We start from the raw sequence: 17,701 nt of genomic DNA, 5'->3' as shown, positions 1-17,701 counted from the left end.
CTGAGTTTTTGAGATTCATAGGCCACTGCATGACCTTCCTGCATGAGTGCACCTCCCAGGGCAAAACCACTGGCATCAGTTTACTACCTCAAAGGGTAGAGAGAAATATGGCAACTTCAAAATGGGATTGGTTACCAAGGCAGTCTTCAACTTATCAAAAGCACTCTGGCACGTGGCAGACCATTGAAATAGGGTATTCTTCTTGAGAAGATTAGTCAGGGGGAAGCTATGAGAGCATACTTTGGTATAAAAATTCTATACCAACCAGTCAATCCCAAGAATCCTCTGACTTCTTTCACTGTCTTTGGTTCATGCCAATCTATTGACTGCTTGGACTTTTGCAAAATCTAGGGAAATTCCATCTTTGCATGGCTTAGCAATGGTCTTAGGTATACTCCCCACACATCAATGCTTGCAATTTGCATATAAATAGGCTCCAATGGCTTCGATTTTGAGCATGTATCCTCTGTTTTTGTGAGGCTTCCAAAAGTGATTTACCCTCTTTTGCAATGCATCAAATGGCTTCAAATTGATGGTTGTGCTTGCTCCCAAGTTTCTATTACATATCACAATGCCACATACATGTGTCCTTCAACTAATACATACATTTGCCTCTTCCAATCAATCTCTCAAGCTTTCCATTAAAGCTTGCAAAAACCAAAATTTTCACTTTCTTTGGGCAACTCAAATCTTGCTTTGCTTGTGTCAAATCACCTGCAATCCAAGGGTGTTTAGCTTGCTTACCCATGGTCCGTAGCTTTCAGATCTGTTGAGTAAGGGTGTGCTGGACCAGCTTCTCTTTGCTCCAAGCTCCAAGCTCCAATGGATAGCTCCAAAATAGAAGTTTTCCCTCTTCTTTACTCACTCACAAAACCCTAATAGAGAGCACTAGGCTCTGATACCATGATAAAAGGCTAATAAAGAAAGAGAACACACACAAGAGAGCAAACCCTAATCCATTAGTGTAACCCTAACCAAAGAGAGAAGCCATATCCACTCTCCCACAATGCATAATAGAAGAGAACTACACACCACACACTAATGTGCTGTGTTCACACACCAAATAACCCTAAACACTGTGGCCATCTAGACGCGGCCATTTATTGTCACACTTATGCTACTATCTACCATGCCAGCACCTATCGTGCCTAGCTCTAGCTGTCATCGAGCTTGTAATCTCAACATTGTGAGCTTGCAGTGATCAGGAGAGACCAAGGTGATATTTTGTTTAGCTATGAGGTTCCTGAGCGTTTGTAGCTGAAGGAGAACATTTTGGAAAGTTTCATAAATACTATGGAATTTGGAAGCAGAAGGTTTTGTAGCAAAGTTTTGAGGCAAAACTTTAGAGGAGGAGGATCAAGGAAGGGTCGGAAGAGGGATGGTAGGACGTCCAGAAGGGTCAAGGGATCATGTCTATTTGGTCCGCAGATGCTAGAGGATTGAGGAGGACACTAGAGGATTAGTTTTGGAATGGGGAGAGCCATCCAAATCCAAAACCAGGTAACAGTGAGTATTTTGACTTGTCGGGGAAAGCTAGGAGAGTAAACTGTCAACCAAAGGTCAGTGAGGGTAGCTGCTTAGTTCTGAGGGCAGTTGCTTAGTTCTGAGGGCAGCTGCTTAGTTCTGAGGGGTATTAAGACAAGGTTGTGAGATTAGCTGATGGTGGAGGATAACTTGGGATTGTGGAAAGTAAATTCGAATAGGAAACAAAGAGAGGACTTTGGAGGCAAATTTTGAGTAATTTGGCGTCAGCTTTGGAGACAAGTTTAGTCAGCTCGATGTTAGCTACTATGGTCAGGAGAGGCTGTTAGGTGATAGATCAAAGACTTTGGAGGCCAATGCTGATCCTAGAGGACATTCTGAATAGGTTGCCAGGTAGAATAGGGAGGTTGGGAGGGTAGTGAAATATCCAACTGGGTCAGTTAAGGATGAGAGGATGTTAGCTAGGTGTACTGGTGCCTTCTAGTGTTGTTTTTGCTGTGGGCTGTGGTGCTTGGGATAGTCTCCTCTCACAATGGTGTGCTTTGGACAACAAAGCTATAGAGGCAAAATCTCCCAAAGCCATCATGGCTAAAGTGAAAGTCTTTTGTTTGAAATTAGGACCCAAACAAGTAAAGGTTGTTATGCTAAATTCAACAAGAATCGTTCCTTAAGAATTATGAAAAGGAACTCTGAAAGAGAGGTAGTCCTTGAGATCCTCAAGAGTGATTAAACAATTCTCAATATGCAAGAAGAATTAATCACAAGAGTTTAAGATGACTATCCTTGTATAAGGAAGACCTTAGAAAAATATTGGCTGAGATTGAAAATTTCTTGAGAAGGAAAGACTTTGAGAAGACCTTGCTAGGACATGTTTACAACTAGAGGAATTCAACTTATTTGGAGTTTCGACTAAAGGGATTCTTCGATGTCTCTCATCGAGCTTTTCTCTACACTGGAGTAAGAATGTGATGGTTATGATTGCAATACTATTTATTGTTTAAAATAATGTATTCATGTATTGCATATGTTTGTGTGTAGCCTATGTGGTGAAGGTACCACAAAGGTTTATGGATTGTTGTGTAGGTGTCAATTTACAAGACCTTACACTTAACCTTTACAATTTCTTTAAAAAAGAGTTTCGTCCATTTAATTTCTCCTTGAAAATTTTAATATTTTTAGCCTAACTTTAGCACAAAATAATGTCTAACTTATTAATTATTCACTAGATAGATTAATACTTGATGGGTACATGAGTCCACATGGCTAGGTTTCACATGGGAATTAATTGTTAAATCATTTCTAGGTTCTCAGTTTCACAACTCTTATTAACTTTTAGAATGACACCCACATTTTCACCCACACATGTACACATACATATGTGCACATACACACTATGTGCACATCTTGAACACATTATTTTGCAAGGATTAATTTTTAAAAAATAAGTTTTTTGCACATCAAGAACAATTTATTTCATTCCTAAGAATCTCATATCATCTAATCAAAGTCAACCTCTCAGGGAGGCTTAAATATGCACATGTGCAGCTATGCACATTTTTCATAAATTTTTTATCCCAATCAACCAATTTATCACTCTTGCTTTCTTGAGTTGATTTCCTTAATAATTTCAAGATCTTTAGACTACCCCCATTTTGTTTTATTTGACAAAATTTCTAGTAATATAAATTTCACCCATTAGAATAAACACACTAGTTTTTCACATACCCGTGTAGATCTAGATGTATATAATAAGAGAGATCTCACATTCTCCCCACTTGAAAATCCAAGATGTCCTCATCTAGAAAATTGGGGATAATTTCTTATTTTATCTTCTTCCTTTTTCTAAATATCTTCAATCGGGAAGAACTTCCATTTAATTAGATACACGAAAGAAGGCTAGACAAACACTCAAGGAGTAGCAGTTGTGTGAGGAATTGGGAGAATACATGAATTTATTATTTTCAAAATATACCTTATCTTCAAAATATACCTCCAACTAAAGAGAACTACAACTACAATCTAAGGAGTCCACACAGATGAAGGCCAAAATTACCCAGTGTAAGACACACTACAGTAAATCAACAAAGATTATGAAAAGAAGTTGTAGCTAGAGACAAAAAGAGTTAGTGAGATCCAACTATAATAAACGCAAGAAAGATTTGAAGCTAGCAAGCAACAAGTCTAGGAGTAATTGACAACGCTTCAAAAGGCTAAATAAATACATAAGCAATGCATAGCAAATTTGGAAGGTGAGCATAAGGAGCTGAACAAAGCCCATGCATAAGAAATCCGCTCACTCCATTGTGGAGGACAAAAGAGTAAAGAGAAGATGGAGTTAGTAATAAGAAGTCACCAATAAGTGGTAACACATTTGACCAATTCTCCAATAAATGAAGCAAACTAGAAGATGAAACCAATGGGGAGCTTCTTTAGAAAGTACTTGTACAACTCGAGGTAATAAAATAAACCCAAGTTTCCAACCAATAATATGTTAATATCCTCCAAGAAAGAGAAAGTTGTGAGGTTTCCATCATAGCACTCTTTAAGGAAAAAGGATGCCAAAATTATAGAATTAGAGAAACAACTATCACAAAAGCAAGATCCCTAAGCAACTGAGGCCAATGAAATTGTGAACAACTTATGGGGCGTGCCTTATATTTTGCCTCCATGTCGATGATTCCAAGGGTCCCTCCTCATACATTCAACTTGTTTTTCTCATCACTAACACTCTCTTTCTTACAATATGATCTAGATATTAGTGAAGATCTAAAACTAGGGGATATGGGTCTAATAAAACATCACATAGGGATGTAGACCCCACTATACTCATGGCCATATTTCATAACGATATTTATCTTACTGACTACATAGCTATGTAATCATGGCCACATTTCATAATAACGATATTTATCTTACGTATACATATGCCCTCTAGACCCAATAGTCTTAAACTTTAGATTATGGTGTAGAGTGCTTATGAACTCAATCCTACATGGCCATATTTCATAACAATATTTATCTTACGTATACAAATGCCTTACACCCAATAGCCTTAAACTTCAGATCATGGCATAGAGTGCTTATGAGCACCATCTTGGATGACAGGGAAGAGATGTTAGGACTTTTGATGCCACCTAGCCTTCCCTCCACGTTAGCAAATTTTGAAACCATAACTAACAATTTTTCTTGGTTGCAGACACAGGGTTGGTTGGAAGCATATGATACTCATAAGTACCTAATTTTATAAGAAAGCACCATGTATCATCCCTATGGTATACAAAAGCTCTATACAAAAAAACTGATCTTGACCAAATACTTCAACCGCTAGCAATGGTTTACCTACTTGGATCATATCCTCATAATCTACAACAATAGGTGTTTCTTTCAAAACGTATTGGTCAAAATAATGTAGTGGAAATGAAATGGGTGAGGTGGTGTTACCTTTGGGGATGCGCTCACTATCAATAGGGGAAAGAATGTCAATGGGAAAGTCAAAGTGAAAGAGAAGATAATGCTAAGTAGATTGGACCTCATTATTGTTAGGGGAAGGTGTACGTGAAGGGAAGAGTTCAGACATGAGAGGGTATATCAATATTTTCCTTCTCTTTAGGGGTTATTAGTAATGGATATTTTTCTTCTTTTTAGGGGTTTGATATGCTCAATAATAAAATCATATACTACAGATACAAGTTTTCAATTTGTCTTCTCTTTTAGGGGTTATTAGTAATGGATATCCGATGTGCTCAATATTAAAATCATAAGCCCTAACCCTAAATAGAGAGAAAGATAGGATTAAGGTTTCACAGATAGAAAGTGGTTTTAGGTGGATAAGAATTCCTTAGATCAATTAAATTAGATTAGTGGGATGCTTATAATATTAATTAAAATATTAGTATAAATAATTCTAGAGAAATAATAATCCCTCAAGTAGAATTCTAGAAGAATCCCTCAAGTAGAGAAAGAATAAACCCTCAAGTAGAATTATAGAAGAATCCCTCAAGTAGAGAAAGAATAATCCCTCAAGTAGAATTCTAGAAGAATACCTAAAGTAGAATTGTAGAGAGAAAGAAAGGGACTAGGAAAGAGAAAATATAAAGATCCACTTGAGAAAGAAGAATTAAGACTAAGGTTAAGCCCGAGGATAAGCTCAAAAAGTATGGTTGATCTCTAAAATGTCTAGGATTAATTTTTATTTTTTTTAGATTTCTAGAGAGAGAGAAAGCCCTAAACATCCCCTTAAACTCTTAAAGTTGAGAATACTCTAATCGAGGATTAGGTCAAAAAAGTGGTTGATCTCTAAAATGTCTAGGATTAAATCTAAAAAGGGAAGATTTCTAGAAATAGACATCCCCTTAAACTTTTAAAAAAGTATGGTTGATCTCTAAAATTTCTAGGATTAAATATAAAAAGGGAAGATTACTAGAGAGATAAATCCCTGGACATCCCCTTAAACTCTCAAAAAATTATAATTAATCTCTGAAATGTCTAGGATTAAGTCTAAAAAAGGAAGATTTCTAGAGAGAGAAAACCCTAGATATATCCCCTCATCCCTAGGGCATATGCACTTATGCACAACTTAATGAATTAATTCCTAAAAATCAAGACTTCTATTTCCATTCTACCCTTGGTTTATCCTCATATGTCTAAAGCAAAAATTTCTCTCTTTTTTTAGCTCTTCATTTTTCCCTAGCTTAATCAAAATCTAGGGCATAATTTCTAAACTCATGTGTACCTAAATGCACATTCACTTCCATGAATTCCTTTGCACATGTAGATGTGTAATTTCTCTACATATGGTTCCTTCTTAATTCTAAGCCTAAATCAATTTATAATTTCAATATATGTAACAAATTAAAATCAAATTATACTTTAGACTACAAAGGCTCAAACTATGCATTATTAACCTATACATACCACCTTAGTCTAGTCCCAAAAATTAACCCAGTACTCTTAATCTTGGGAAAGATTAATCCATCTACATCCTAAGCCAATAGGTTATTGTAGATAAACCAAAGGGTATAAATAAAAAGGTCCACTTTTAAGGTTAATTGTACTTTATTTATTAAATATGATAATATTATATTCCTAAAATCTAGTATATGTAGCAAATTAAAATCAAATTATACTTTAGACTATAAAGGATCAAACGGGGGATTTTTTTTGGTGAGCAAATTCAGGTGAGCAATTTTGCGAAACTAGTGAGCAGAACATCATTTTATCTCTCTCTCTCTCTCTCTCTCTCTCTCTCTCTCTCTCTCTCTCTCTCTCTCTCTCTCTCTATTTATGTCTCTGATCTTATCTCTCTCTCTCTCTCTCTCACACACACACACACACTCCAATAAAATGATACATCCCAATAAAATGATACACACACACACACACACACACAACTCACCTCTCCCTCTCACTCTCTCTCAATATCTCAAACACACACACACACAACTCACCTCTCCCTCTCGCACTCTCTCAATATCTCTCTCTCTCTCTCACACACACACACACACACACATAAGCACCATCTAGTACAAATACTTTTTTCAAAGCTTCTCAATCTAAACTACCATTATTTATTTTTCATCTTGTAAATAGGACAACTCTTGAACCTACTCTATATTTGTTCCCGCATCTATAGTATATGTCGATTTTGTAATTAAAATATATATATAAATAAAGCCTTAATATATTTCCCGAGAAAAAATAAAACCTTAATATAAGGTACATTCGTTTTTTCATATTTTTGGTTAAAAACACAGTAAATTATCCTTTTTTTCAGCACGGACGAGTAGAGAGAGAGATTCTAATTTGAAAAGCGTGAATTTTGAGTCCGGGCCTAAGGAATAAATTTCGTAATAAAAAAATTAAATAAATGCAAATGCTCGGAAATAATTAAATAAATGCAGAAGCTCAGAAATTTGAAGTAAATTAAATTCCAATTTTGCTCGCAATTGTTGTGTGCCTGGCTTTCAATTCATATGAAAGCTTGAGTAGAGGAGGAGCAGGAGGAATGAAGATTAAGCTGAAGCTTGAAGGCTATGGCGGGTATATGGCAACAAGCAAAGCTTGACCTCAAGGTAGAATTCAACACAGACAGTACAAGCCGAGGTGGAGCTTTGTAAGAAGACGAAGAAGAGGTGATTAAGTGACAGAGAAATGGAGAGGAGTCGAAAGCTTGAGCTTTAAGCTTTTGACGATATGGCGGCAAGAAGAATTGGAGCTCAAGCACAGACACAAGACAAGGCATGGGAGCAGACGTAGATGACGTAGACGATGTATCCAGAGTGCCCAAAAGAGGAGCCCCATGGTTCAACTGCATTGACAACACGCACCGACCTGGCAATATGACGTGGCAGCCACGTCATATTGCCGAAGCTTAGCAATGTGAGATGGCGTATTGCCACACGGGATGCCGACAACGACAAAGGCGTTCTTGACGGAGTTGCTGACGTAGACACTCAAACGAGTTGACGATGTAGACGACGTAGACAACTTCGAGATGGGCGATGGACGGGCCGATGGACGACGTAGAGATCACGCAGCGAAAAAATCAACGCTCTTGGCTAGAACTTGCAGTTGACGTGGCAGTTGATTGCCACGTCATATTGTCGAGCATCTACGTCAACTTCATCTTTTTGCCTAGAGCGCTCAATTTTTTGCTTCGTGGTCTCTACTCGTGGGCAAAATTCTTCCTGCTGTTGCGCCCGCCAGAAGGTGATGGTGGCGATTAGCCTCCCCCAGCTGATGCCCGCACTATGACGCAATGCCCACTGTACGCTCTCTTGGCTGTAGATTGAAGCCTAGAAAACTGTTGTCTGGCGCATCCTCACAAGAATATAGGCCAACCAGCAGACACATACTTACTCTCTCTCTCTCTCTCTCTCTCTCTCTCTCTCTCTCTCTCGCTTTCGCTCTCTTTAATGAATCACAGGTGCTCCGCATCTTCGTCACAACAGTTTGCCATGGCCGGCCTCCCGCCTGTTTGCAAACCCTCCTCTCTCATTTCCCTCAACCCGAGGAGAGTGATCCACTCTTTCAAAGCTCTCACTTCTCTCAGTCTTGCAAGGAGACCTCTTCAACTAGCTTGGCGCTAACTCCATACGGGCCGTAATGACTGTGGTCTTTGAGCTCACTGCAGGTAACACAGCTATACCTGCAGTTATCAACAAGTAGCTATTTATCATTTGATTATAATTCTTCATATTATTATCACATCATGTCTTGATAATCTTTGCCATGGCTAGCATCTACTATCAAGCCCTTCACACCTTAAGGGGTGATTTTTTCTCTGCGTCCGTGGTGTTCGTTCATTCGGTGAGTTTACCTTTTTCTGTTGCCATGTTCGTGGTATTGTTTTGTTCTGAGAGTTCTATTACTTCTCTTATAATGATTTCGGTTAATTTTTGGGTTCTTGCTCCCTTGGAATTTCTTTATGTTCTTCCACCTTCTATTTTTACTTTGATTTCTTTCCTCTTTTTCTCCCACTCTTCCTTACTTAATTGTTATATATTCCTTTCCCATCTTGGGCTATTTCATTGTGCATGTTTTCTCCATTGTGGTGGACTCTACATGCTCATTGTTCTGGTTCCCGGTTTTTTTTTTCTACTTCACCATTTTGTTGTTATGGAATATATGGAGTTCATGGGCACCAATTCTTGACAATTCTATGCTTCTTCTATGTGCCAACAATGATACGATTATCCACTCTTAATCACCTATTGATTGCATTCTACTACCTATCAAGCTAGGAATGTTTCTCTGATAGTGTCACTCTTTGCACTACGTTGCTACTCAAATCCTTGAGATCTCACTACTAATGATAACACCACCTTTAGGAAGAGGGTCACACACAAGGGACAAGTTTTCATTCACAAAAGAAGTAGCGCCATCAACAAACATCGACATCGAAAAGGCTTCATCAACAAAAATTCCAATGTGTAGTCAAAGGGGAGTACAAACTCTCAAAATTCAAAAACCTTTATAAAAGGGAAGGACCCAAATTTAATCACATTAAAACAATTAGGATGCTAGCCCCATCATTGTATCTTCCCAAATGAGTGTAAGCCACTAGGCTAAGATGGTGAAAACCTAAGCCAAGAGCAAGGAGGTGACGTTCTCTCTCTATCTTTTTCATTTTTGAATCTAAAGTCTTGCATGCATCTCTCCCCCCCACAAAGTCTTGCACACATTGTAAAGGGTGTGGGAAGATTTTCCAATGGGGTTACCTATAGATAAGGACACTCCGCCAGTCCCTCGCTAGAACATTTGGAAGAAAGAGCTTGTTGAAGTTGCATGTGTGCTTGCCAATAAGTTCTTAAGAGAGGATGGAACCTTTGGAACCTTATTGGTGTTTTCCATGGATTTTGTATTCAATGTCTCATGCATGGAAGCAAATTTTATCAATATCTCGCAAAAGTGTGAAATGTGTTGGTACGTACATGTGTCAATAACGAGAGAGAGAGAGAGAGAGAGAGAGAGAGAGAGAGAGAGAGAAGAGAGAGAGAGAGAGAGTAAAAGAGAGTAATGTTAGAGGTACTTATGTGTTACGATTTCAACCGCTCGCCAATTTCGTAAAACTGCTCGCTCGTAATTGCTCGCCAAAAAAAGCACCTGGATCAAACTGTGCGTTATTCACCTATACATACAGTCTTAGTCTAGTCCCAAAAATTAATCCAATGCTCTCATACTATGCATTATTAAGGCTCAAACTATACATTATTAAGGCTTAAACTATGCATTATTCCTAAAATTTAATATTTGTAGCAAATTAAAATCAAATTATACTTTAGACTATAAGGGCTCAAACTATGCACTATTAACCTATACGTATAGTCTTAGTCTAGTCTCGGAAATTAATCCAATGCCCTCAACCTTGGGATAGATTAATCCATTTTTATCCTAAGCCTTAAATAGGTTAATGTAAATAAACCAAAGGTTATAAATAATAAAGGTCAAATTCTAAGGTTAATTGCACTTGATTTATTAAATATAACAATATTCTATTCCCAAAATTCAGTTCTTTTTCTCTATGAATTCTATGAGATTTTTCTAGACACTAGATTAATCTAAATAAATGCACATAGGCTTTGCTCACACATCTAAGGGTAATTTAAGGCCAAAAAGAGACATAAAATTAACTAATTCACCATTTTCTTTTCTCTGTTAATACGCAATAAATTTAATACAAGAAAATAATTTAAATTTTAACTAGGGAAGGGGGGTATTTATGCTTGTTTGGGTGCCCAAGGCATTCATCAACCTAATATTACAAGCGATTACGAGCTAGCCCGTAATCCCTCTTAAGGCATGCATTGGTATAGATAGCCCACCAACCAAACTTCAGGCATGCACTAGTATAGATAGCCCACCAACCAAACTTTAGGCATGCACTAGGTACAAATACTTGTAAAAGTACTATATTCACATACTACTATACTTGAAAAGTAAAATAAATAGCATTTAAGCCTCTAGAAGTATGTGTGGAAGAAATGAAAGGGAGGGGGGTATTTATGCTTGTTTGGGGGACCAAAGCATGCACCAACCAAACTTCCAAGTGCTAGGTTAGCCCACAATTCCTCTTTACTCGACTAAGTGCATGAAATTTAACTAGTTCCCAACTCCACTCACCTAGTCACGATTCCAATCTTAATATTATCCCTTCTATCCTATTATTTGAATAATTTAAAATTTGACCCTTAATTATGTTACTAGAAATTTTATTAGATATAACAAAATGGGGGTAGTCTAAAGTTTCAAAAGTTATTAATATATTTAATTATATAAAATAAAATTAAGAAATTGGTTAATTAAACTAAAATAATTATGAAAAATGTGCATATGTACACATAGAGTGCACAAGAGCTTCACTTTGATTAGATGATACATAATTCTTAAGAATGAAATAAATTGTGCCTAATGTGCACAAAAAATATTAAAATTTTTGGAGATTAATCCTTGTAAATTAATGTGTGCCAGCAGATACGCACATGGTGTGTATGCATACATGTGTATGTGTATATATGTATGGATGACCCTTGACCATGTGGGTGTCATGGTAAAATTTAATAAGGGTTGTGAAATTTAGAACATGGGGATGATTAAGAATTAATAGTCCCATGTGAAACCTAGCCATGTGGACTCATGTACCCATAGTGTATTAATCTAGGACTAGTAAACAATTAATAAGCTGGATATTATTTTGTGCTAAGGTTAGGTTTAGAATATTAAAATTGTTAAGAAGAAATTAATTTTATGTAATCCTTTTGAAGAAATTACAAAGGTTAAGTGTAAGTTCTTGTAAATTTATTTAATGAATCTTGTGCTTGGTTTCTCTAACTAGAACAAATACACTAGTTTTGCATATATCTGTGTAGGTCTTAACGTGTAGTGAGAGGGATCTCACACAAAGACACAATCCCCCTTTGTGCTAAGTGAGCTCTTGTTATCCCATTGCTCTTTCTTGTGTGCGTGTGTGTGCGCGTGCGTGCGTGCGTGCGTGTGTGTGTACGTGTGTGTGTGTGTGTGTGTGTGAGAGAGAGAGAGAGAGAGAGAGAGAGAGAGAGAGAGGAGGTTCTTGCTTACTCTTAGTACACGTGCCTCTTTATGAGAGAAAAAGATAGAAGAAAATTCAGCCATCCATCTCTCTCTTGTGTCTCGCTCTGTCTTGTGTGTGTGCTTGTAAGGAACTCAAGCTCTCTCTCTCTCTCTCCCCCACATTCTCTTCATGGTATCAGAGCTCCGGTTTATGTGAGAGCTAAGGAGGCAAGCAAGAGGCAAGAACAAGCAAGCAAGTACGTGGCACACAGGTAAGAGTATCATCATCTCTTCCCCTTCTTGGTTTGGGTACAACACCCCTTGTTGGTAGCTCTGGGAGCTACACATCTCCGATTGAGGAACTATCTTCGCATGCTTGGAGTGCATGTGTGGTACATAGTACTTTGTATTGCAGTTTTGCGGCCAGATTCACGTTTCAGGCTCCGTTCTGTCAATGCAAGGTATTTTCAACAGTTTTGGAAAGTTCTGGTTGAGAGCTATCTCTGGTTAAAATCTGGTTATTACAGTGCAATGGTACATTTTGGGAGTACAAACAGTGTTTGCACATGTATTGTTGACATTGAGTGTATGTACATGTACTCTGATCAGATCTGGTGAGATAAACAGGTCGTGCTAAAGTACCATTTGCAGCAATTATAGAAGAGACTGTTGTGTTACAAGTTACATATAGAAATTGTCTGTTTGCAAGTTTTCGATTGTTGCAAGCAAACATTTCTGGCGGACTCAATCAAATTCTTAGTGAAAAGCTGGACATAGAAGGGAAGCTATGGGACAAGCCCAAGCCCTTTTGGTAGAAGGGATTCCACCCTTAGAGACTGTCTGAGAAGATCTAAAAGGAGAGTCTACCTTTATGGGCTAGTAGGACCCAACCCAAAAAAGGAGGGAAAGCTTAAGGAAAAACTCTATACCAAGGATGACATCAATAAGATGATGATTGATCTTAATTTTCTTGCATACATGCAATCAGTGTTGTTACAAAGACAAGAAAGGGTTCCCCCATGCATTGAATAGGGAAGTAGGATGACAAACGACATGACGAGAAGTTACAATTGCCGCTCTAAGGTAAGACCCAATGACACATGGTTCGGCAAGGCTAAGGTAAGCTCTTGAGTTGAATAGCATACCATCTAGGTCTAAGGATCATGATCAAGGCAGCAAGGAGATTTATGTTGATTGAGGTGAAACTAATGTGCTACCTTGGATATTTGGTGTGTGATGATGTGGGTATATTATATATAAGCATGGTTTTAAACACATAAATGTGATATATGTTTTCTTTTGATTTTTAAAAATAAAGAAGTTTGTGTGTGTGTGTGTGTGTGTGTGTACTCTTAGTTTTTGTAAGTGGTGAGTGTGTGATTAGTGAAGGTGAGCCTATTGTTATGTTATAAATATAAACTAGTTGGCCAATATATGTTCTCTATGTATATGAAAGTATAGAAACTTTAGCAAATCTTTAAAACTTTTATCTTATGTGCTGGAACAATTAATTTAAATAGCCCATCACTTTTTCAAAGAGGACCTGGTAGAATAGCCATTGGACTAAAAGTGACTTTTTTTTTCCCTTTTTAGTCTATGCTTGAGATTCTCTTTTCCTCTTGAGTAGCAAGATTAACACGAGGTTAGATGCATCTTCTCCTGCTCAAGAGGAGCTCTCTCCATTAACCCCAATGGTGAATATGAGAACAATTAGAAGGCATCAACTTAGAGCTAGTGCACTAACACTAGGAAGTTGTAACCTTTGCAACTCTTTGACAAGTCCCCAAATACAGATGCCTTTGCTGTAGGATGTATTTGCAAGATGATAATTGTTCTTCTTGTTGAGCTCACACTTGACCCCGCTTCCTCTTCGAATTTGAAAACCATGCTTTTGAGCCCACAGTTTTTTTTATTGTGGATGCATACAATGGGGACAAAAATGGTATAGTGGTGCTTCTAAAAGTCGAGAGACAATTTAACGAGATTTAGGAGCACCTTCATCAAATGGGAAAGGGCTATTATATTCAAATCTGGGGATGGGGCTTGAGGTTAATGAAGTCTTCCACTCAAGTTGATTTTACTTCCCCTAAGACATGAGCTCTCTCAGTCAAGAAGGGGGGGAAAGACATAACTTTGCCCACAAGGGAACATGAGTTTAAACTCTGACACTAAGGCCGTACGGCTCATGCCTCCCAAAGTCAGGACTTGGGTTTGAATCTACCAAAGGCATCTAATTTCAGTACCCACACATCAAATTTAAAAAATGTATACTATATAACCCACCAAAAAAGAGACTTTACTTTTTTTGGTAGAGCTCACGGTTGGAAGGATATCAAACATCCCTCGCATTGCAATGATGCACTGTGTTCTCTCTCTACCACGCGGATCTAAAGCTGTCACCATCAAAGCCAGTCCTGGGCATTCCCCATTTTATTATTGTTACTTACCATCCCATCTCCCTACATAGAATACAAGTATATAGCAAGCCAAACCTCAAGTGAAGAAGCATATGGAGCAACACATGGCCAAGTTAATTCTGTATGGGTGGAGTATTATCTAATCTATTTTATCTTGCACCCTTTTTGCATGCAACTGTAGAAAGTTCTAGAGTATTCTCTAATCTATTTTTATCTTGGACCATTTCTGCAATGCAATTGTAGAAAGTCTTGATTCACTTTATATGTCCACTTCATCTATATATTTACAAGATTTGTCATATTGTTTTTGTCATCCATGTCCATACATATTTATATATACCTAGATGAATCCAAGAACATGCCCAAATTCACCTTACTATATACTACAACATTACCACTAACGTCATCAATGCCCACACACACACATAAGAGCATACATTCATACGAAGGTCTACGTATGTACTCTCTGTGAAACTCCGGAGATGCAAGGCAGACTCGGTCATTATGAAGCCCAGCACTAAGGGAATATAACAAATAGAAAGAATTATTACAACAAAAAGGTAGTTGATAGAGCATATGCAAAGCCTTGATGTTTTTTGCTCTCTAGATAGTGTGTCCCGCATCATGAAAACCTCCACAAAAATCACCACATCTAGCCCTAGCAACTTTTCCTTTTAGTAAGAAACACACCCATACACCCATTTAAATGTCTGTGTATCGAACCTTCACTATCAGCTTGACGGGGTAATGCTATAACCACTCAGGCTAGAGTCCCCATGCTAGTGCTAAGCCTAGCAACCTTGAGCAGAATTGGTACCACTTTCATTTCTTTTAATCTTTTCACATCCTTCTACTTCAAAGAAGTTGGATATCTGTGAATTTAATGTACAGACCGGCTTTGGCTTAAAAAAGTTGATACATGTTGTCATGGCATGTTTGCATACAAAATCTGATGGGATTGTCGCTACAATGTCCCCCATGGCATCCAATGCATATGGAGTCTAGATAATTGAACTTGAGGTTTTCTACAGGGTGTGCAAGAGCTGATCTCTTGGTTTGCAAGCCGCTCCAGTTTCCACATCTGTGCTCAACAAAAGTAATTGCAAAGCCTTTGTTAAATAGATACTTAATTTCAATTTTCTTATCTGACATGCATGCTCGTGTCATGGCAAAAATTAAAACCACGTATTATAATGTATCAGATGCACAAGCCCCCTGCCCCCTCCCATGCACCTATGTAATGCGCCGAGGGCAGAGGGTGGCGATTTTGTCAATGCCTGATGGGTGTCCTCTATGGGGCAGCTTCATCTTTTGTGTTGCTTTATCATCCCTGTACATCTTTTGTGGATGTACAGGGATTATCCCTTCACAGAACTGTCAGTGAAAATCACACTTCGCAAACAGCCCAAATAGAAGCTGCAAGAAACCGCAATGTTCCACAGAGAGTAAAACAAAGACACACTGCAAAACATGTGGACAACTAAGCAGGGTAACCATGTCAGAATACGCAGCGGAGATGATGACCAGATGTGGGAACACAAGAGCAAAAACGCAGGCAGAAAAACAGCACAAGAGAGAGAGAGAGAGAGATGTAGGCGTGTAACTCTGCTCTGATATACACAAGAAGATCCCGAATATGATACAAATATGGTATGGGGGCTGGGGGGGGCCTATTTATATGCCCCCAGATAGGCAGTCGGCCTGCTGAAAAGTCCCTCCACGACTGTAACAACAGTCGGACAGCAGCTGATAAGGCCCACGACTACCTACATCTAGTCGGCCAGCATCACAGGGGTCCACGACTGATGTCTGGGCAGTCGGCCAGCTACTGGTCCTCCAGCCGCCTCAGGGCTGCCTCCCAAGCCACAAAAAAAATGGAAAAAATAGGGGAAAATGCCGGGAGTGAGGAAAAATGATAAAACACCTGATAAGGGCGGGCACACCCACAACAAAGGCCCTGGTGTATAAAACTAGACAGGAGATGACTTCTAAGACCCCCTCTCAGCTCCTGGCTGTGAAACCAACCACAGGGAGCTTGGGTGCCGCCCGAGCAAGTCCTGAGAGAGCGACTTCGTGAAGAGGTCCACCGTACTGTCCTCCGTCGAACAGAACTCTAGCAAGGTGTCATCAGCAACGATCTGTTCACAAACAAAGTGCCTCTGGATGACCATGGTTTCCTCCAGTGGGAGCCCAAACCTGCAGTGTAACCTCCTGCTACTCCGTAAAACTGCTCCTGGGCCTGAAGTAGATCCCCTCGTGTCCGAATCTCCTCCCCAAACCGAGTCACTCCAACCGTGGAGTCGGACTCCCTCCAACAACCCCCCTCCTGTGTAAAAGAGTCCATGATCCTTCGCATGCCGCAGAAACCACAGGAAACGCAATTCTGCCTCTCAAAGAGTCATCCGCAACCATGAGCTCAACCGCCTCATCAGGAAGCTCCCGTCCAATCTGGTGTCCATCAACCAGATCAATAAACCATACAACTTCTGAGTCACAAAGACATCACACTGCTCACAAGGATCAACACCTTACGGTGCACAAACAAGTCCTGGAAACCTGATGAAACCTGTCAACCACCCCCTCTGAATCCGGAACCACAAAGCCTAGAGAAACCACCTCCTTCTGCAAGTAAGCACCTGCTACCTGCCTGACTTTCCGAAAGGTCCCCATGGAAAGAACATCCTCAACTACTGGAAGTTCTGTCCCGAACACTACGAGATATCAGAGCATAAGTGACCTGTTCAGCTTCCTCTGACTCACGAACACAAGAACTACCAACATCAGTACTGGAAAGTTCCTGCCAACTGCTGCCATCTACAGCTATCCACCATTTGGTCTCGGAAAGCCTGTACCTGCAGCGTATCCACACACAAGTGGCCATTACCAGACTGCCACTCATCACAAACCTGAGGACCTGGGAGAGAGAGTGCTGAAAGCTTGTAAACTCCATTCTCCACTCCGCCTTCCTAAGCTTTGTCCCGGAGAGCAACAAAATGCTCATCAAACTCCACCCGTACGCCAGTCTTGCAAACCTGATGCACTGACAACAGATGAAAACCAAGTGCCGGAACATACAACACCTAGGAGGAATGCTTCCCCCCTCTGCCATCGGGAACTATCTCCATCCTGCCCTCACTGTGAACTGGGATAGTGGACGTATCCCCAGTAAGAATATGACCAGAAAGCCTGCAGAGATCCTGTAAACCGGAACGGGAAGGAGTCATGTGCCTGGAAGCACCACTATCGAGAATCCACTCCCGAGTATCCGTTGCGGA

Source organism: Cibotium barometz, chromosome 53 (genome assembly GCF_041138505.1).
Source record: "Cibotium barometz isolate CiBa-2024 chromosome 53, ASM4113850v1, whole genome shotgun sequence".
Classification (NCBI taxonomy): domain Eukaryota; kingdom Viridiplantae; phylum Streptophyta; class Polypodiopsida; order Cyatheales; family Cibotiaceae; genus Cibotium; species Cibotium barometz.
This window is presented reverse-complemented; position numbering follows the sequence as displayed.